The 21,498-nt window shown below is 38.7% G+C and overlaps 1 pseudogene; it reads right to left on the reverse strand.

Moving 5' to 3' along the window:
* Positions 1–436: 436 nt before the first annotated feature.
* The window catches only part of LOC136789479 (syncytin-2-like), a 120,911-nt pseudogene continuing 99,849 nt past the window's right edge, over positions 437–21,498 (reverse strand).

Below are 21,498 nucleotides of genomic sequence, written 5' to 3' on the forward strand. Positions count from 1 at the left end.
AACACCACACAGCTGTTCGCTCACCCTCCCCCCTCCCTCTCTGGGATGGGGGAGAGAAACGGGAAAGTGAAGCCGGTGAGTTGAGATAAAGACAGTTTATTAAGACAGGAATATAATAATATAAGGAATATAAGGAATATAATAATAACAATAATAATAATAATAGTGATAATGATAATAGTACTAACAATAATAATGTGTAAGAAAACAAGTGATGCACAATGCAATTGCTCACCACCCGCTGACCGATGCCCAGCCTATTCCCGAGCAGCCGGCCCCCCCACCCCGGCCAGCCACCCCTATATATTGTTTAGCATGACGTCAGATGGTATGGAATACCCCTTTGGCCAATTTGGGTCAGCTGTCCTGGGTCTGTCCCCTCCCAGCTCCTGCTGCACCCCCAGCCTGCTCGCTAGCAGGACAGAGCGAGAAGCCGAAAAGTCCTTGGCCTGGTGTAAACACTGCTCTGCAACAATTAAAACATCAGCATGTTATCAGCGCTCTTCTCATCCTAATCCAAAACATAGCACCCTACCAGCTACTATGAGCTACTTAACTCTGTCCTAACTGGAACCAGGACAACATACAATTGTGCTAGCTAAGACCTAGGAATCACTATCCTTTATCTTGTTCCCTGTCTCAAGTCCTCCCTTTTCTTTATCCTAGGCAAATTCTTTTGCTTATAACACTCCTTCTTGATTCAAAGTTTTCATAAAATTCTTACCAGTTTCTACCTGGTGCTTGATTCGGTTACACTTCCAGGTTTCATAATTATCTAGTCTTTTCATACAGCACCAAAATGCACACTGTACCAATACACAGGTTAAGAATATTAGTAAAAGCAAGATCAATATTCCTATAAACAATTGCTTAAGCCAAGAAAAGTTGGGTGACCAAGAGGTCAGTTTGTTCCATAATTCTCGAACCCACGAGGTGTCATCTTGAACTACCTTGTGTAAGATCTTGGTCTTTTCCCAAATATTTCTGAGATCAGTCTCAGTTCATCCTGCCTCATTTACGCACATACGGCAACTAATATTTATTAAAGTGCATACTTCCCCTTGGGAGGATAATAAAAGGTCTAGTGCCTAAAACGTTCTTATTGATTTGTTCTAGTTGTTTGCCCAAAACTATAATATGTTGTTGCGAATATTGGTTTCCTACTTGTGTTAGATCTTCTCCTTTGTATGGCATTTGGTAAGGCCTGCCATACAATATCTCAAAGGGGCTTAGTTTTACCAATACGTATTGGTTTCTTGACAGATAACTGTTCTGAGGTTATGGAGTCTGATTTCCGCAAGTCAACATGAGCCATTTGCCTGTGGCCTATACAGAGTGTGTTGCTGCCAATCAATCCCCAGCACTTTGCTGACTTGTTGGGTCAGTTCTGCAGTGAAGTGTGGTCCCCTGTCAGATGACATTACTGAGGGTACACCAAATCTCGGTGTAATTTCTTTCAGCAATACTTTGGACAGTTCTCTGGCTTTGTTAGTTCTACATGGGAATGCTCCTGGCCATCTGGAAAAGGTGTCTGTTAGTATCAATAGGCATCTAAACCCCCCTTTTCTTGGGAGTTCGAATAAATCAATTTGCCACTGTTTCCCATGAACATCTCTCTTCCCTATTGTTCCCATTTGGGGTTTGATTCCTGTTTGTGGGTTATTTTTTACATGCTGATGTAAAATTCACTGCAAAGGGAACTGTGTTTGTTGAAGTTAAAATTAAAAATAAATAAAGGCATGTCATCTTTATAAATTGTATCACTGGACTGCTTGTAAGACAGTCTTGGTTAACTACGAAATGTACAATTAAGTTGTAACAATGTCATAGCTAATAAATGCTTGAATAAGTATAGAAATAAAAAAGGTATTTTAATTACTAAGAAGAATCATATGCACTGTGCATTGACCAGAAGTACTTAGGAAAAGCAATATAAGAAAATATAATATATAAAGTAGATTAAGTTTTCCATTTGTATAGTTTTTCCCAGTTTGGGCAATGAATCATCCTGCCCCTGTAAATTTATGTTAAAAGTAACTGTTGCCTGCAGTCACAGCAGTATAACTTTCTTGATTTCTTCTTAGTGAAGCCTAGGAATTTATGTCTTCAGTGTGAATGATCATGCCAGGAAAGGTAAGAAGGGTTAATTGGGCCCAATCTAATCTGCTGATCTAGAGCAGATTGTTTTAGAAAAATATTGGATTGCCATTTCAGTACTACAAACAAGGAAGAGTTTGCTGAAATGCTTGACATGAAAAATTAGTGAGGTCCCTTATAGGAAGACATGAGAAGGGCAAGGAACAAAGGCTGAGCTCTGCAGCACAGCCTGATGTTCACATAATAGAAAATAGATGTTTTCATGAAACAGCATGAACACTATATTTCATGATTTTGAAACCAGTTATTTCTCATGGAAGTGGGTTTTTTTGGAAAGAAAATAAGGGGATAAAATGTTTCTCAGTTTAGAGCTTTATCACAAAATGTGGAAGTTTAGGGACGATGACTTATCTGCCCTCCTATTTCTCCAAAACTACCAGCAGTAGTGTTCTCTGTGTACACAGCAGTACAGCAATACCAGCTTGTGTCTTTGGATGGCAGCAGCATTCTGAGGAGACGATTCAACCCGAAATGCCCTGGTTTATATCAGTTTTGCGTTGCTCAGATTCCACTGGCCTTGATGCTGAGCTCAAGGCTAGCACTGTAAGCTGAGGGCTGATTCAGTTGACCTTCACTGTGTAATATGGGAGGCATGGCAGGGATGTGTGGACTGTTACATGAGACTTGGTAAGACAAGGAAAGAGGTCTCACCTGTCCAGTTATCAATCCTATTCCCAAATCAAATGTAGTGATTATCTGCAGCATCAACCAGCCAAATGTGTTAGGCCAAAATCCATCAAAAGGTTCTTGTCATCTTCTGTGCTGCCTGTGGAATGAAAGAACTGTTAATAATAAGATATTTTAAAATATATATTCTAAAGTAGTTTACTAAAAATATAGTACTAAAAATATATTTTAAAATATAAAAAATATTTCTGAAAAGTTGTGCTCTATAGGGATTTTTCCTTCCCTTGCTCAAAGAATTGTTTTCTTAGCTTGTCTCGCTGTGCTCAAATTATTATATTTCCTCCACTGCCACTTTACTTCTTACCTGGGGTGCTACAGAATCAGGGGTTTAAAAGGTTTCCTCAAAATTAGTTCTGACCTGAATCTGACATGAAAATAATAGTAAGCTTTTAAGATGTTTCAAGCAAACCTTGAAGAGATTTGTCCACTTGTATTTGAACCCTTAGTGGTTACAAGCTAGCTTTAGATCCGATAAAGAGCTCATTGTAAAATAAACTCTAATAAAATAAGCTTATCCCAGCAGCTAAAAAATCTCAAAGTAAAAACAAAGTTTGAAAGACCTGTTTCCCTCATATATGTATATATATATATAATTTAATGTTTAATTGGACCTTTTATGAGAAGTACATGATATCAATGGTCCTAAAGTCTACATTTTTCAGAAGCTATTTTCTGAAGAAAGTATTTCAATGTATCATTTTTATATAGCCAGGTTTTGTTATGTCTCGTTATGGCAGAATGGAGCTTTGCTTTCATACATTTTAAAAAGAGCTTATAGTAAACATAAAGAAGGTACAGTAATATTTGTATTGGCTCTCTAAATCAAAACAAGGTCCATAAAATTAATCCAATTCTCCACAGCCCTTAAATCTCCTCCAGTCTCTGAGCTACAGCATCACGGCAGACAAATGTGGGTGTCAAGCCACTTGAGCAATTCCAAGTGAGCAATTTATTTCTGTTAGCTTCTTCTTAACTAAAGAACTGCAAATACTTACTGTATTCCGCCATGGCCAAGCAAACACATATGCTGTAATCTCTAAGAGGGCTTATTTTGTTTTCTTGTACCTAGGAATAAAATCACAGACCCTGAGTCCAGAATTCCCCCCAACTATATTATATGGATCAAAACCAAGGTGGTCTAGATTTCAGTTTTTTTAATCTCCCAGCAAATCAGGCTAGCAGCTGAAAGAAAATCGTTCCCTCTGGCTTGGGTTGATGTCTTTTAGAAATGTTGAAACTAACAGCAAGAGTGGTACTATGAAGAAAGGGACAAAAATGCTGTTCCAAATGATGATGAAGTATAATTGAAATAAGTTGGCAACAGACATTGCTGGTTCCGTGATGTAAGACAACCCGCATTCCCACACCCAAGAGAACCCAGCAAAGACAATAAATGCATTTATACCGATGTACAGTAATTTCTCAGTTGCCATGGTGAGGAACAGATAACCTAAGGAGATGAACGAGAGATGTTAGGTAACAACTATGAAGTGAAAAAGTTGAAAATTGGTAAAAGGATGCTAATGCTAATGACATCAGAAATATATGTGTTCCAGTATTCATTACTAAAAACAGAACAATTTCATGGGAAATCCTGATCTCTTTTACTTTCCTGATGTTTTTTTTATCAGACTTTGCAGAAGACACTTGTTTGTGTTTGTCATTTGAGCTTTCTTTTCAACAGGACTGGTGGCCTGATCTTTTTGAACCTGTTGAAATGCAATGCATGTCCATGGATTTTGCAAACTTAAACTGCTCATTAAACTGATATATTTATATGTTATGTAAGGGCCAAGTCATCAGAAGTTTGGTGCTTTGTCACTACCTGTCTGCAACCCTCTCTAAACAGCTGGTCATTATCTTATACATATACCAAAGGAAAATTGATCTGGCTCTTTTCACAAATGCACACACTTGTACACATAATTTTAGTTCCCTCTTCACTCAGTTTTGTGGTTTTACTATCAGTGTATTTATTTATTTATGGAATAGGGACCGTTTGATTCCCTGCATGTTTTTGTTTGTTTGTTTGTTTGTTTGTTTTCAAAATGTCATGCGAAAGGCCCAACAACAGCTTAAACTGAGAGGAAAACAGTATAACTCAGTCTGTAGAAAGGAATTGCAAGCATGTGAGTGGAACAACCTGAAAAAATAGCTTTTTGAAAATATGTTATTCTTGGGAGAAATCCATAATCTTTGCAGCTCCTTTAAGCAATGAGGCAACATGTAGTTATATACAACTTTCAGTTATAATAAGATTTAACATGTAATGATATTTGGTATACATTTTTCCCCTAGAGAGAAACCAGTGTTAATTTGACAATATCCATGCAAAAGCAAGCAAACAAACAACAAAAAAAAATCCCACTTTTGAAAGTTTTCTTTTAAAAATGTTGAATTTACCCACATCCATTTAGCAGCATAACCTACAGAAACAATCATTTAATAGGTGAGAATAAAGGTGGATAAGGTCTAATGAGAGAATAATATTTCTGCATTACATAAGTGTAAATCTGCACAGTTAAAGGGGGGGGGGGAGGGAGGGCATTGAATTATGTCCTTACATATATATAACACGCTATAACAAGCATACTTAACACCATGCTGATATTAGAAAACACTCAAGGTTACTTGATTTCAGTTTAAATGAAAATAACAGGACTTTTCCTTGCTGAAATCAGCCACAAGACGGAGAGATGATCGCAAAATAAACTATCTTGTTGATTCTACAAATTTGATGTCTCTAAAATAAACGTTGTGATAGATTGAATTATAGGATGCTGGTAAAGTTTGGAAAGATTGCCTGTTTTTTTGTTGCTGTTGGTTTGTTGTTGTTATTCTTTTGTTTTGTTTTGTTTTTAAATGAAACATTTTGTCTCTGCAATGTAGTAGAGAATGTAAACCAGCACGAGGAAGATATGCATCATTCTAATTTGCTGTGTCCTTCTAAAACATGAAGTATTTTTTCTGAAGTCATGATGATCACACAGGTCCAGGATTTAGTTTGATATCCTGCCAGCAGTGTTGTGGATTATCCTGCAGGACACACAGAAGCATCTCAATTTCTGCTTCTCTCTCTTCCTATGGCAAATAAAAAAGGGACACTTAAAAGACTGAGCAAAAACTTTAATTGGCTGCACCTTGGAAAGTAAAAAGGTTTTTCTTCTGCTTAAATATATGTATACTTAAATCATCAGGCTCTGTCAGTAGATAAAAATTGGAATACAATATTGTAGATCTATAAGGTTTTATACTTCCTGAGGTGAAAGTCTAGATGATATGTTTCCAGCACAAGAGAGCATTTTTTTTCCTTTTGCCCAACAAAAATGTAAGAATATAATCGATTTGTTTATATTCTGCAGTGAATAGTTAAACATAGTGACACATTATATTGCTCTGCCCTTACCCTCCCAGACATATTTCATATTGTTTCTTGCTGAGTAAGACCTTCACTGGAGCTCAGTGACTGAAAGGGGCAAAAGTAAACCTCGCCAGAGGAATAGGAGTAGTCCTTTACAAAAGCTTAAATGAGTTCAGGACAGTGAGAAAACAGTAGATAGAGACAACAGGAGAATTTGGCAGAGAAGCTTGCTGTGGAAGGCCATGGTTTATGACCAGGCTCACATTCCATTCACACTTCCATTCACATTTATTAAGTTATATTCCCTTCATCAAGATCCCCACATCATCTCTGTAAATCAAGCTAATCTTTTCATCAGCTTTAGAGGTTACTGGAATCAGGACCAAAATATGGGTACTCATTGTTATTATTTATTATTAATTCTGCATAGTGATAATACTCAGAAGTCATCCTGTTATAGGCTATGCACAGTGCAAATATATAAAGGGAACACTCTTTGGTTTAAAGAGCTTACAAGGTTATATTACGCCATGGTAATTTGCAAAAGTATGACTTGTTACAGAAACAGTGAATTCTAGAGAGCTATATGAATCTACATGTCAAGAAAAGAAACAAACTTGTATATTCTTACAAACCAGTAAGAGTGGCAGAAATAAGAGTTCTTGTACTAGTGGTTGTAATACCCATAATACAAGAGATGTGTTTCAAGAGTGTTTGATATTAGACTATTTTGTAAATGTAACATGAATGTCCTTGTGCATTATGGATAGTAAAAACATGAGTAGATGAGCTGATCCTTTTCTTATGATTCTGTTATAATTACTATTATTAATATTATTATTATAATCACATCAACATACCCATTAAAGGTATGTAATCTTAAATTGTAATTCAATATCAAAGTTCCTGACATATAAGCAAATCAATTCAGCTTTTGCTCTTGCCATTTATGATAAGACTAAAAATGGACAATGAAATGACTAGTGAAACATTATGCTACATATTGTTATGAAACCCTATCTCATATTAAGTTGAATAGGGTTCGGCAGGGTCATTCAACTACTCTACTGACAGAAAAGTGGGTTTGGCACCCCAGATTATGAAATAGAGCTTTAATTCCCAACATATTTCATATGGACAAAACTTCTGTTACCATTTTATCAGCCCCATATTTATCCAATTTTGGAAACAGTTTATGGTAGTTTATATTGTGTGTCTAGTAATTGTCCTGGTTCCAGTTAGGACAGAGTTAATTTTCCTCCTAGTAGCTGGTAGGGTGCTATGTTTTGGATTAGGATGAGAAGAGCGCTGATAACATGCTGATGTTTTAATTGTTGCAGAGCAGTGTTTACACCAGGCCAAGGACTTTTCGGCTTCTTGCTCTGTCCTGCCAGCGAGCAGGCTAGCTGGGAGGGGACAGACCCAGGACAGCTGACCCAAACTGGCCAAAGGGGTATTCCATACCATCTGACGTCATGCTAAACAATATATAGGGGTGGCTAGCCGGGGTGGGGGGGGCGGCTGCTTGGTGATAGGCTGGGCATCGGTCAGCGGGTGATGAGCAATTGCATTGTGCATCACTTGTTTCATACATGTTATTATTATTAATACTATTATCATTATCACTATTATTATTGTTGTTATTATTATTTTCCTGTCTTAATAAACTGTTTTTATCTCAACTCACCGGCTTCACTTTCCCGTTTCTCTCCCCCATCCCAGAGAGGGAGGGGGGAGGGTGAGCGAACGGCTGTGTGGTGTTTAGCTGCCAGCCGGGTTAAACCACAACAGTAATATAAATTTTTTTAAGAACACAAAAGTGATTTTAATGTCATATGACAGAAAGAGAAAATATGTTCTTTAGAACCTGTGTCTAACTGCAATTTTCAGTCTTTGATCTTGAAAGAATGAGTTCCTTTAAGGGATTATGGTTTTGGTCAGATTAGACTAAATGCAAAAGCATTATTTCTGTACATCTATGCCTGTGCTCATCAGGAGTTGAAGTCAGTGCAGTCAGATACACACCTGAAGCTCAGAACTGATTGATATCATATGTGTCTCCAATGCATTCCCCTTCTCAAAAGCAAGATCAGCTATTTCTCTGTCATTTCTGATGGATATTTGTCTAATTTGTTCTTAAAGACCTTTGATGTTGGATGAACCACTGACATCTTGTGCAATCTATTTTAGTACTTCATGATCTCTCTAATTTAAGAAGTTGTACTAAATATCAAAGCAGAATCGTCCTTGCTGCAGTTCGACTGGTACTCGTTCCCTTTACCAAGGGTACTTTAAACTCGAGAGTATTTTCTGCAGAACTGCTGTCTTAGTCAATCATGCTCCATCTATCTAGTCTATGTAGTCTTTTTTCCCATCACTATTGAACAGTGTCTTGGTTTTTTGCCTCACTTTGACGGCTGAATTCTGATATTCTCCTCTGATATGCTAACTTCTTAGATCTGTGTGGCCTTTATTTTTAATATACAGACTATCAGACTATCCTTGTGGGTCCCTTCCAACTCAGGATACTGTATGATCCTGTCCTTCAAGTATTTAGACATTCTGGACCCTGGCTCCTGACGAAATTCTCTGAAGTAATGTACATTGTTTTGACTTGCTTGTTTTTGACAAATTTGTGATGGATGCAGATTATTTTATTCCTTCAGGCTTTCAAATATCACTGGCTATATGCTGCATCATTTTTCCTAAAATTGAAATTAGAGTGGCTGACCCATAATGCTCCAGCTTACTTTTTTTTTTTTTTTAGTGATTGTCATGGTTTTGGCTGGGTTAGATTCAATTATCTTCATAGAGACTCACATGATGTTGTGTGTTGGATTTGTGATGAAAATAGTGGTGATAACACACTGATGTTTCGGTTGTTGCAGAGCAGCGCTCACCCAGAGCCAAGGACTGTTCAGCTTCCCGTGCTGCCCTGCCAGTGAGGGGGCTGCGGGTGCACCAGGAGCTGGGAGGGGACAGAGCAGGACAGGTATATGTACTCATATATATGTATTCATATATATGTATCCATAAATCCAGGCATTCTTAAACCTAATAATGTAAATATTTATTAGTTACTGACTTAGACACATTTGATGAGACTGAGTAGTCTATCTTTTTCTAATCCTTGGATTCTATCCCACTGATGTTCTTATGAAATGTAACAGTTTCCTATCATTTAATCAAATAACTGAATTTTTCAGTGAAGTTTTTTTCAAAAATAGCATTATGGATCCTAACTGTCTATATCTGTCAGTAACTTCTTTCCCTCTTTGACAGAAGATTTTTCTTTGGTATAGTTTTTTCAGCTCAATGTTAATAAAGGAGTCTCTTTTGCTTTCTTGGTCTTTGCTTGTTTTTGTTTTGTTTGCATTTATTGCCACATCATAAAATACTTTTGATTGGTCTTGCCATTGTTTCCTTTTCCTGCATATTTTATTTATTTTTTTGATTACTGATGAGCCAAATGTACCTTCATTTTTTTGAATTAGTCCTCAATAATTTTTGTGTAAATCTTTATAGTGCTTCTTTAAAGAATTAGCACTGTTCTTTAACAACTTTTCATCATTTTCTCAGCCTCTCTACAATCATGTCTAGAAAGTTTATTATTCTGATGTTATTATTAATTTGTATTTCTTATCCTACCTCATGTCCATTTGTAATATCTCCCAATATGTATAAGTGTTTTAAATCTCTTACTAACACTAAGTTTTTTGATGTACATAACTTTTCACTACAAAAAAATACTCTCAGTTATCTTCTTTTTCTAACTCAGTGGTGCTCAGCATGAAAATATCTGTATGCTCTCTCCCCTTTAGTCTTTAGCAATACATTTTCAGCAGTCTATCTATAGGATAAACCTCACCAAAAAAAAAAAAAAGACATCAGGAACTGATAAATAAAGCAATAACTTTCATGATGTGACCAAAGTAAGTAGAAATGGTAGGTCTACCCTCTTAAGATGAGCAAAATATCCTTGAATGACTAAAGCTAAGTTTTAGTGTGATAGATCAGAAAAATAGACTTCAAATAAGAAAACTCAGATGTGCTGTGAAATACAAAATAAAAAGAAAATCCCCAACCTCCACCTTTGCTAGACAGATCTCTTCCTGTCACCTTACTCTCAGCCCACCAACTTACAGTGACTTTCAGAGTTACAAGAAACTTGAATTTCTCTGTACAATGCAACATTCTGCAGGCACTGATGTCTCTCCCACACAGGATCATTTTCAGCTCATGTATTCTAGAAGGTGATCCCAATGTGGAGTTTCTCTCTGCCCAGACTCAGCGGTTCTGAGGAAAAAAGAACATTTTCCCTCCTTCCAAAGAGAATAATCCAACTACCAAACACAGTAGTGAAGGATAAGGCAAAAATATTCACAACCTTTCTTGTAAAACAGAACATGTAGCAGCATATTCCAAAATAAGGTCAAACCTGAACCTTGATCCAATACCAGAATTTTAGCAATGATATTAATTTAGTTCCTAACTGTATTATTCCCTCTTGAAACTCATTGTCACTTTTGAGCTGGATAAGGTCATTCACAAAAGTGTCTCTGAATTACAGAGAGGTTAGGATACCTGAGGTTCACCTATTTCAAACTCCCACTTGAAGCGGGTCTATCACCAACACTAGACAAGGCCAACTGTGGCTTTGTCTAGTGGAGTCTCAAAATCCTCAACAGATGGAAATTCCACAGATTCTCTGGGAAACCTGTTTCAGTGCTGCTAGTGAGAATGATTTTCCTCATCTCCAACCTGAAACTCCTAAGTCATACTTCATTGTCATTTAATGTTGTCTTGCCATCTGCCCCCAAACAGAAATGTTTGACTCTGCTGTCTTTATAACTGCTTTTCAGGTAGCTGTAGGCTCCTGTACACGTTGGTTGTGACTCTGGAATGCTTAACTTTTTGCTCTCTCACTTGCACTGAATCCAGTACTGATTTCAGTGTCAAATCCTGCCCGCTTAAGGGCAGAGCATTATTGTCAGATGATGCCCAAACTAGTTTCTCTGAGTAAAGTGGTAGAGCTTTCTTTATTATTGGAGTCACTCACAGGAGTATGGAGCAGACAATACTTAATGCTGCAGAAAGCAGGTGGGTAAGCTGAGTTAGATATGTGGATGGAAGCCAGGCATGCAGCTTGGTTTCAGGCCAGAGAAAAGATTCTGGTTCATTCTATTTGCTAGTATAGATACAGTTAAAAATGCTTGCTGAGTCATCTTTGTTGAACATGCAGGCAGTTGGGAACTAGCATATGTTAAATCAGCTTGAATGGAAAGAAATATTTCCAGACCAAATTCTCACAATCCAGATGTGCTTTGTATGAGATGCTTCTGTCAATCTACTGATATTTAAAGCAAATCAGCCATTAAAACTACTTCAGTATCAATTACAAAACTTCAGAGTCATTATCTGCTACTACTCTTCGGATGCATGTGCAACAACCATTTAAGACATTTTCCATGTCTGCTTAGATAGACACATTAAAAATAACAAGGCAAGACCCAGTGAAACTACTTGGTATATCTTAAGTGATAAAAATAATAATTGAGCAATATGCATCACTGCATTGTGGTCACCCTTTTTAGCTCTGGATGCAAGATTACCCAAAAATACAACTTAACAGTCAGTAATTATCTAATCACAAAATACTAATGTGATGTTCATTTTCTTCTGTATGTACCAGAGACTGTTATGTCATTGTTATCAGAAAGTCTCATCTTAAGAAAATCAGACATCTGTTATGGTGAAATGAGTCCCTTTACGGGCAACCTGATGCTCCCTGTTAGTGGTTAAATCACTGAAATACAGTAATAACTAATAAACACTTAAGGGAAAGGAATCTTATTATTTCTTCTCCACACAATCAAGATCCTGTGAAGTTAATAAAGACAAAATCCAAATACAATGATTGTATTGCTGGTATAGTCAATGATGCAGCACATACAATTGGACAAGAAAATGCAGAATGGAAAGAATAATTTGCTTACTGGGTTCTGCCTCAACTGTAATTGATGAAGAAAAGAATAATAAAAATATATATATAGCCCACAAAAACTCTGGTCCTCACAGTACAGAGTTCAGTGAAATCACCTGTTTCAACGTGAAGTTATTTTTCTTATTTTTAAGGAAAAAAGTACATAAAATGATAGGCCACATCATACAGTGGAAACAAAACAAAACAAAACAAAAACCTGAAAGTTATATATGGTCATTGTGTAAATTGATGGTGCAATACTGGGTAGAATATCACATGATATTACAAAGTATATACAGAAAATTAACATCTGCAAGGTCTGTTCATTTCAGAGATTTCAAAATGCTGACAAGCAAAAAATGATATAGTTCAGAAGTACGTATAGAACTTTAACCAGCTTGCATGGATCCTTCAGAAGTTTAGACAAGCATCAGGTTTGATCTAGCAGCATCTTTCTCCATTTAGAGAGCCTGAATGTATGGTTAAACACAAAAATAAATATATAGGAATACAATTTTAGTTTTTGACTCAGTCATCTATCTCCTTGTGGTATACTTCACCAAACACCTTTAGGACAAAGGCATGTGTACAGTACAGTAACTATTACTTACTCACTAGGAAATACAAGAGAAATGTTTTTGCATTTACAAACTAAATAGAAATGCTTCCATGAAGTAGTTATTGAAATAAAAATATAATTCTATATAAAATGTTCCTTTTTTTTTTTTACGTAGTCTTTATCAGTTGCCAGTGTTGTACATGGGAACATCAAGGTTATTAAACTTTTAGTTGTTTTTATTAAGAAATTCACTTAATAAACAAAGGAAGAGAGGAGGAGGATGTAATCTCAGTAGAGCTGGGGAATGTGAGACGTAAAAAATCACATTGCTTAATTTAATTTTTATATTAATACTGTTAAATTGCCATCAACTTGTGTACGGTCCTGTTACTTGATTTAGAAGTGATTTATTTTGTTAATCTATTTCTAATTGGAACAGAGAAACAAATAAAGAACTGGTTCTGACAAAGTGAATGAAAGAGTTTGGATCAATATAGCTATACTGGTTTATAATCGGATGCTAGATTACACTGGTGCAAATTTCCCATGTAAAGGAGTTTTGTTTATGGATTTATGGAAGTATGTGTTGCAAGCTTAAGTATCAGAAATATTCATACTTCATACATTTCAATTAATTCTTCACTCAACAGCTTAAATTAGTACCTTTGTCTGAGAGTATAAATAACATAATAGGCTGTACTCAGAAGTGATATTTAAGAGTTTTAAGCCTTTATGTACTCTTATACAGAGCAAACCAACACTGGAAAAGGTAGCAGTAATGTGACTTGTACCAAAGTTTATTTTCAATATCCCATGCTATCGGTGGGTCAAAATTTATAGACTTGAGTTGGTTAACATTAGGCTGAAAATCTAGAAGTTGATACAAGCTATTCCACCTTTCCCATTTATTTAGATTGCTGTTTGAACTTGTCCCAGTGAAGTTATTCATGTAAGGATGAATCCAATTAGGAGAAACAGAACTGTGTCAATGAATTACCCTACATGTCAGGGATGGAAAACTCCTTTATTCCCCTCCCCCCCCCTCCCCCCCCCCCCTCCCCCCCCTGCATTTCAGGACACAACCATGTAGGCTAGTGATGACTCAGACTGAGTTGGGAGATAGAGTTGACTTGCTGAAAGTTTTTTTTTCTCTGCATCCACACAACATGGTGAAATTCTGATCCATGACTGCAACTTGAGTATTTTTCTCTCATTTCTCTTACATTCTGACAAAAAGATACTAGATTTACAAAGCTGATCACTCCACTACTTATGTACATTTGAAATTGAAAGACAGAACTATTACTGAAGGGGAAAACACCATCTTGTATGATCTCCTCACATGTGAAATATGGCTAAATCCAGCCCTGGAGCCAGCAGAGTGCATGGTAGACTCCTTCGGGCTGATGTGTCAGTAAGAGTTAATGTTTCTGACAAGCATTCACCCCTCAGCTGCACACCATGCAGTCTGTTCACTGGGAAGACCCAAATCAAATTTAGCAGGACTGGTATCAAGAACTATGTATGCAATTATAAGGTGGTTGCTGTCCTTGGCACTGGCTGCAGTTCCCCTTTTGGCACTGTTGAGCAGTGACAACTTCAGTCTGACAGGACAGATGGATGTTCTCTTGCAGATGGAGCTCATGGGTATGCTTTGCTGGAGGAGAAACTTCCTATGATGCCACGTGTACTGCAATGCAAGCAGGCTGGAAATGAACTGTGAGAAATTGCAAATCACCTGCATTTTTTAGCATATATACAAGCTTTATTTCCAGAAGGTATTATATTGTCTCCCAGATTACATGTTTGCACCAGTAAATATGACACCAACAAAAACTTATTCTTTATTAATCCCTCTTTAGAGACACCATGGAAGGCAGTATAGATGGAGAGAGAAATCTCAGTTGCTTAAAAATAAAAAAAATCAATATTCAATAACTGAATTTAAATAAATAAAACAATATGTAAAGACTCCACTGTGACTAGATCACATATAATTTCTGTGCTTTAATCTGCGTACTGTAATATTCTTTCTGCTTCTTTATTGCTGTTTTTTCCCCTCAGCTGCTCAAATTATACTTGATTCTTTTCACAGTAAGGCCTCAAACGATAAAGGTAAGATCACAACACCTCCATTGCACAGGGAAGTATCAGTCATATCAGTTTTATCACAAGGCAAGCTTGTGATAAAGCCTTCAAACAAAGTGTCCAAAGTCTGCCAGCAAGTTAACTAAATTCTTATTAAACTAAGAATTGCTACTTGCCAAACCACCAACTTCTCTTTATCCAACATTCAGAACCAGAAGGTATATGATGATGCTGTTGGTAGAATTGTGCAACCCTAACCTGTAACAATTTTTCAGTAAACTACCAGCAGCACATTAGATTATAGAATCCTACAAAATTTCCTCTTTATATGAAAATATAATGCATAATTTTAAAAAATAAGGAATTAATAATTTGTACAAGCTATCTGGAATAAAAGTTCTGTGTTACTTATTTCCGAATGACAACAGTAATTTCACTGTATGTTACCTACTGCTTTTTACTACAATGCCCCTTTCCAATGATTCACTTTGAAGTATTCTATGGACTTCAAATTCTGTCTAAATTCTATATCATGCTTAAAATGAGATCTGGAGGGCAGGTGTCAGAGAAGAGAATTTAAATAGCCACATGAAAATATATCTGTACCCAGCTGCAAAAGAGGTACAAGATGATATAGGCTGTCTGTATTAGGAACAAATGGGAGTCTGGGGAAGAGAGCAGCCCAGGGACCTGATATCATTAACAAGACATCTTTCTATACATGATGACTGCTTCTATTCTTTGTGGTGGACCTCTAGCTGAACAGAATTGTTCAGAAGCAGAAAGATTGTGACATTAAATTTGTTGGGAGTAGACTGTAGGATTGTAGTAACAGACAAATGCCATTCTTATGTATATGTATAGTTTAATACCACCAAAATTATTACAGAGTTAAGAACTTGCATATGGTAGCATGACCATAAAATGAAAAAAGAAGAAAAAGAAGATGGTGATGTATGCATGTCATAATGACATTTCTTTCCTACTTAGCAAAGCTAGTAAAATATGGAGAAAGCATAACCTTAATAATTCTTTTCAGTTCAACTTTATTATTACTATTATTATTTTGGTCAACTACTGCTTCAGAGTATATGTTGTTCACTATTTTTATCGCAATGTGTTTTTGTTTGTTTGTTTGCTCTGTATTATGACCTTGGAATGCTGCAGTTTTATAAAGATGTTAAGTACTAAAAAGCAATATTTAAATCACTGCCCCTGTGAATCCAGCTTCCAAATGCAACTCAGTGGTAGCAACTATTCCAGCATTACTAAAGCGGCAGGAGTTATGATCTTGCAAATATATTTTAGCATTTCCTCTCAAGGAAATCCGAGGCGAGGTGAGGAAATCAAGCCGAGGCGATCCGCTCCAGGGCAGACACATTCTGCAGCGGAACAGGGGATCAAAGCGGGCAGGCCTTTTTTTCGGCATCAAGGCCACTCGAAGCAGCTGAGGGAGCCGCCAAGACCCAGAAGCCCTCGCAAGGGAGGCTGACGAGGTGTAGGTGGAGCCAGCAGTGCTCCCTCCCCTGACGTTCAAAAGCAGCCCCAAGGGAGCATGAGCGACCAGGAACGTGGCGAACAGGATGGGCAAATAGGGTGTGGCGCATAAGTAGGGTGTGACAGTTTGCGCAGGCAGGGTGCGCTCAGGAGAACAGCTAATCTACCGGCTGTCTACCTATAGCTAAACTGCCATGGTCTCCACTAGGCAGAAAGATCTTTCTAGAAAGTCTTTGGAGACCCAGACTGAGTGCCTGCTCCAAAATGCAGCAGTTCAGGTCTCTGGGTGCAGGGAGTGCCTGAGCCTGTTGCTGCCATCTGAGGGCAGCAGAGACACCGTGTGTGTGAGGTGTGAGCAGGTGGATGACCTAGTCAGCCTGGTGGCAGAGCTCAAGGAGGAGGTGGAGAGGTTGAGGGCCATCAGGGAGTGTGAGTGGGAGATAGACTGGTGGAGCAACTCCCTGCAAGGCCTGAAGGAAAGGCACCGGGGTGAGACACCCCAAATGGGGGTGGACCCTCTGCCCTGTCCCTGTCGAGCAGAGGGAGGGGACCTGGGAGATGAGGAGGAATGGAAGCAGGTCCCTGCTTGGCATCACAGGCAACCCCCCTCCCTACCGGCCCCACCTTCCCAGGTGCCCTTACACAACAGGTTTGAGGTCCTGAAGCTTGAGAGACCAGTGGGTGAGGATGAGGTAGAAAGTCTACCCAGGAGGATACCTAGGGCGAGGAGGTCGACTCCATGCCTCAAGACTGCCTCCACTAAGAAAGAAAGAAGGGTGATCGTTGTAGGCGACTCCCTTCTCAGGGGAACAGAGGGCCCTATTTGTAGGCCTGACCCTACCCATAGGGAAGTCTGCTGCCTCCCTGGGGCCAGGGTCAGGGACATTGCCAGAAACCTTCCTAACCTGGTTCGCCCCTCTGATTACTATCCTCTGTTGATAGTCCAGGCTGGCAGTGATGATATTGATGAGAGAAGCCTGAAGGCTATCAAAAGGGATTTTAGGGGACTGTGACGATTAGTAGATGGAGCGGGAGTACAGGTGGTGTTTTCCTCCATCCTTACAGTGGCAGGGAGGGGTACAGAGAGGACACGGAAAGCCCACCTGATAAACACATGGCTCAGAGGATGGTGCCAACACAGGAATTTTGTGGTTTTTTTTGACCACGGGGTGCTTTACTCAGCACCTGGCCTGATAACTTCAGATGGGTTCCACCTGTCTCTTAGGGGAAAACGGATCCTAGCCCAGGAGCTGGCAGGGCTCATTGAGAGGGCTTTAAACTAGGAAAGAATGGGGATGAGGATGAAATAAGGCTCGTTAGAGGTGTACCAGGGGGAACAATGTCAGGGTTGGGGGAGAAAGCAATGGCCCAACTGAAGTATATCTCCACTAATGCACAGAGTATGGGCAACAAACAGGAGGAGCTGGAAGCCATCATGCAGCAGGCTAGCTATGACTTGGTTGCCATCACTGAAACGTGGTGGGACCACTCCCATGACTGGAGTGCTGCAATGACTGGCTATAGGCTCTTCAGAAGGGACAGGCAGAACAAAAGGGGAGGCGGTGTGGCTCCCTATATTAGAGCAAGTTTTGAAGTTGTGGAACTCGAGACTGGGAATGATAAGGTTGAGTCCCTATGGGTTAGGATCGTTGGGAAGGCCAACAAGGCAAGCATCCTGGTGGGGGTCTGTTATAGACCACCAAACCAGGATAAGGAGACGGATGAGGAGTTCTACTGGCAGCTGGCAGAAGTTGTGAAATCGTCAGCGCTTGTTCTCGTGGGGGACTTCAACTTCCCAGACATATCTTGGACATGCAATACAGCTCAGAGAAAGCAGTCTAGGAGGTTTCTGAAGAGCGTGGAAGAGTTTCCTGACACAGTTGGTTAGTGATCCTACCAGAGGAGGTGCCCCGCTAGACCTTCTGTTCACAGAGAAGGACTGGTGGGAGCTGTCTTGGGCAGAGTGACCACGAAATGGTAGAGTTCTCTATTCTTGGCAAAGTCAGGAAGGGGATCAGTAAAACCGCTGTCTTGGACTTCCGGAGGGCTGACTTTGAGCTGTTCAGGACACTGGTTGGCAGAGTCCCTTGGGAGGCAGTTCTGAAGGGCAGAGGAGTCCAGGAAGGCTGGGCACTCTTCAAGAAGGAAATCTTAATGGCTCAGGAGTGGTCTGTACCCACGTGCCCAAAGATGAGCCCGCGCGGAAGAAGACCGGCCTGGCTGAGCAGAGAGTTGTGGCTAGAGCTTAGGAAGAAAAAAGGGTTTATGATCTTTGGAAAAGAGGGCGGGCCACTCAGGAGGACTATAAGGATGTTGTAAGTCTGTGCAGGGACAAAATTAGAAAGGCCAAAGCTCATCTGGAGCTCAATCTGGCTACTGATGTTAAAGGTAACAGAAAATGTTTTTATAAATACATATAAACAGGAAAAGGAGGACTAAGGAGAATCTCCATCCTTTACTGGATGCGGGGGGAAACTTAGGGACAAGAGATGAGGAAAAGGCTGAGGTGCTTAATGCCTTCTGAGGAGGCTCAGGGGAGACCTCATCGCTCTCTACAGTTACCTTAAAGGAGGCTGTAGCAAGGTGGGGATTGGTCTATTCTCCCACGTGTCTGGTGGCAGGACGAGGGGGGATGGGCTAAAGTTGCGCCAGGGGAGGTTTAGGTTGGATATTAGGAAGAACTTCTTTACTGAAAGGGTTGTTAGGCATTGGAATGGGCTGCCCAGGGAAGTGGTTGAGTCACCATCCCTGGAGGTCTTTAAAAGACGTTTAGATGTAGAGCTTAGTGATATGGTTTAGTGGTTTAGTGGAGGACTTGTTAGTGTTAGGTCAGAGGTTGGACTAGGTGATCTTGGAGGTCTCTTCCAACCTAAATGAGTCTGTGAGTCTGTGATTCTGTGAAATAAGGTACCTTACTGTTTCAATGCTCTGAGTGTCATCTTTGTGTGCAACATGAGGTCAACAAAGTTACCTGTTTCCCAAACACCACACCAAACAAATGGACCAGATCTGAATCACAGAACCACAGAATTGTAGGGGTTGGAAGGGACCTCAAGAGATCATCGGGTCCAACCCCCCTGCCAACGCAGGTTCCCTAGAGCAGGTTGCCCAGCTAGGCGTCCTGATGGGCCTTGAATATCTGTAGAGAAGGAGACTCCACAACCTCCCTGGGAAGCCTGTTCCAGTGCTCCGTCACCCTCACTGTGAAGAAGTTCTTTCTCATGTTGGTGCGGAACTTCCTATGCTCCATTTTGTGGCCATTGCCCCTTGTCCTGTCCCCACAAACCACTGAAAAGAGGTTGGCCAAATCCCTCTGTCTCCCACACTTAATATATTTGCAAACATTGATAAGATCCCCAAACTGATATCATTTGCTGTAGTTCCTTTAATAAAATATATTTCAGTGAAGCAACACTATTTTAAGATATCTGAAGATCATATTTAATCTGCTGATAGAATATATAAAATTTTCCTCGATGTTAGTAAAATACAGCCTTTACTAGAGGCCAGAATAAATGTTATTCATAACCTCTTCTGAATTTTAGAGTCTATAATCTTAAGTAAAGCTAAATACAAGGGTGACTTTTATCTCCAACATTCATTTAATTAAACATGGTTCCTAAACTGTCATCATTAATGCTAAATCACCATAAAATCTCTGTAACATTAAATTAACCTTTGATTCTACATTTTTCCTTTTATGTCATATTTTATAAATCTTGTAAAGGGATTAATGGCTACGATTTTAGATACAAACAGCCATATGCAAAGTATAATAGATAGTATAATTTCTTTTTTCAGAAAAGAGTCATCCTTACAAATAAAATGCAGCTGCTAGAGGCATGCTGATTTGAAGTTGTATGCTGAGTACAGCTCATGTAGCATGTTATTTCTGTGATGTTTAAACAACAAAATGCTATGACAAATTCTAGTGCAAATTAAACCCAGTCCCTCAATGGATCATTTCATCTGACTTTCTATATTGCTCTGACTTATTCATTCTGTGTTGATCACATTATCTTTCATCACTGATCACCAAGGACCACTGATCATCATTATCTTTCATGATGGAAATTAATCACAATTTTTAAAGTGAAAACCCCCTCTTTTGCTCAGTAGCCATTATCTCTTGCTGTGGCTCTGTCTATGCAAAAGCTTATTGCTATGCATTCTGTTCTTTTGACAGCATTACTTAATGAATATGTCACCATTATCAATCTTATTTTGATAAACTACATCATCTAAGCTATTAAGTTCTTTATTGTAAGGCACATTCAGTGTATCTCAAAGCAATTTGTTCCTTTTTTATTTCATCATTAGTTTATAACTTCCTTTGTAAGGTATAAACTCTAGAACTCCATGCAGTATTCCATTGCTTGTTTCAATAGTGCCAGAAGTAGAGATAATATAATTAGCTGTTTATTAATCCTCTTTGTTGCCACAAGCTGGCAGGTGGAGCCCCTGAGTTTCTTACTTTGCATGTTTGGCTTCTAGACACAGAAGTCTGTTTTTGTCTGTTCCTGGCAGTGTCTAACTTAAATACACCTAACTAAGTAACCAACTCTGATCATTCTGCTGGCTAGCCTGCCTCTTATGCATGACCCCATCTTTACTAAGAATTTTTTTTCTGCAGTGATTTCATTTTCAAGCAATGAAATAAGTATATTGAATGTTGGCCCATCCACTGATGATTTTCCATGAACAGCCACTTACAACTTTTTGATTAATAAATTCAAAACACATTTAACTTGTGATTTATAGATATTTGTAATATTGTTCTAAATTGCCTCCTCATCTGATACAAGTCAAATGCCATGCTAAAGTCTACTTATATTACATATACACAGCTACTTTTATCAACCAAATTTGTAATCTTATCAAATAGTGAAATCTAAACTGTTCGACAAAACCCATTTTCCATAAAAACACATTGACTGGCATGAATTAGTTCCCTCTTTCTGATGCTCTATTAATGGAAAATCATATTGACCTTTCCATTATATCGTCTGAGTTTGATGTCTGAGTAACTGACCTATAATTATTAGGACCATTCAGCTTATTCTCTATGAATAGCAGTACTACAATAACACTCTTTCAGAACTCTAGGTTTTCCTAGAATTTAAAGTTTTCTTAGTAGTGATTACTTATTTCCCAGTCACATACTCA

This window comes from Anser cygnoides, unplaced genomic scaffold (assembly GCF_040182565.1).
Source record: "Anser cygnoides isolate HZ-2024a breed goose unplaced genomic scaffold, Taihu_goose_T2T_genome scaffold_50_1, whole genome shotgun sequence".
NCBI classification, from domain to species: domain Eukaryota; kingdom Metazoa; phylum Chordata; class Aves; order Anseriformes; family Anatidae; genus Anser; species Anser cygnoides.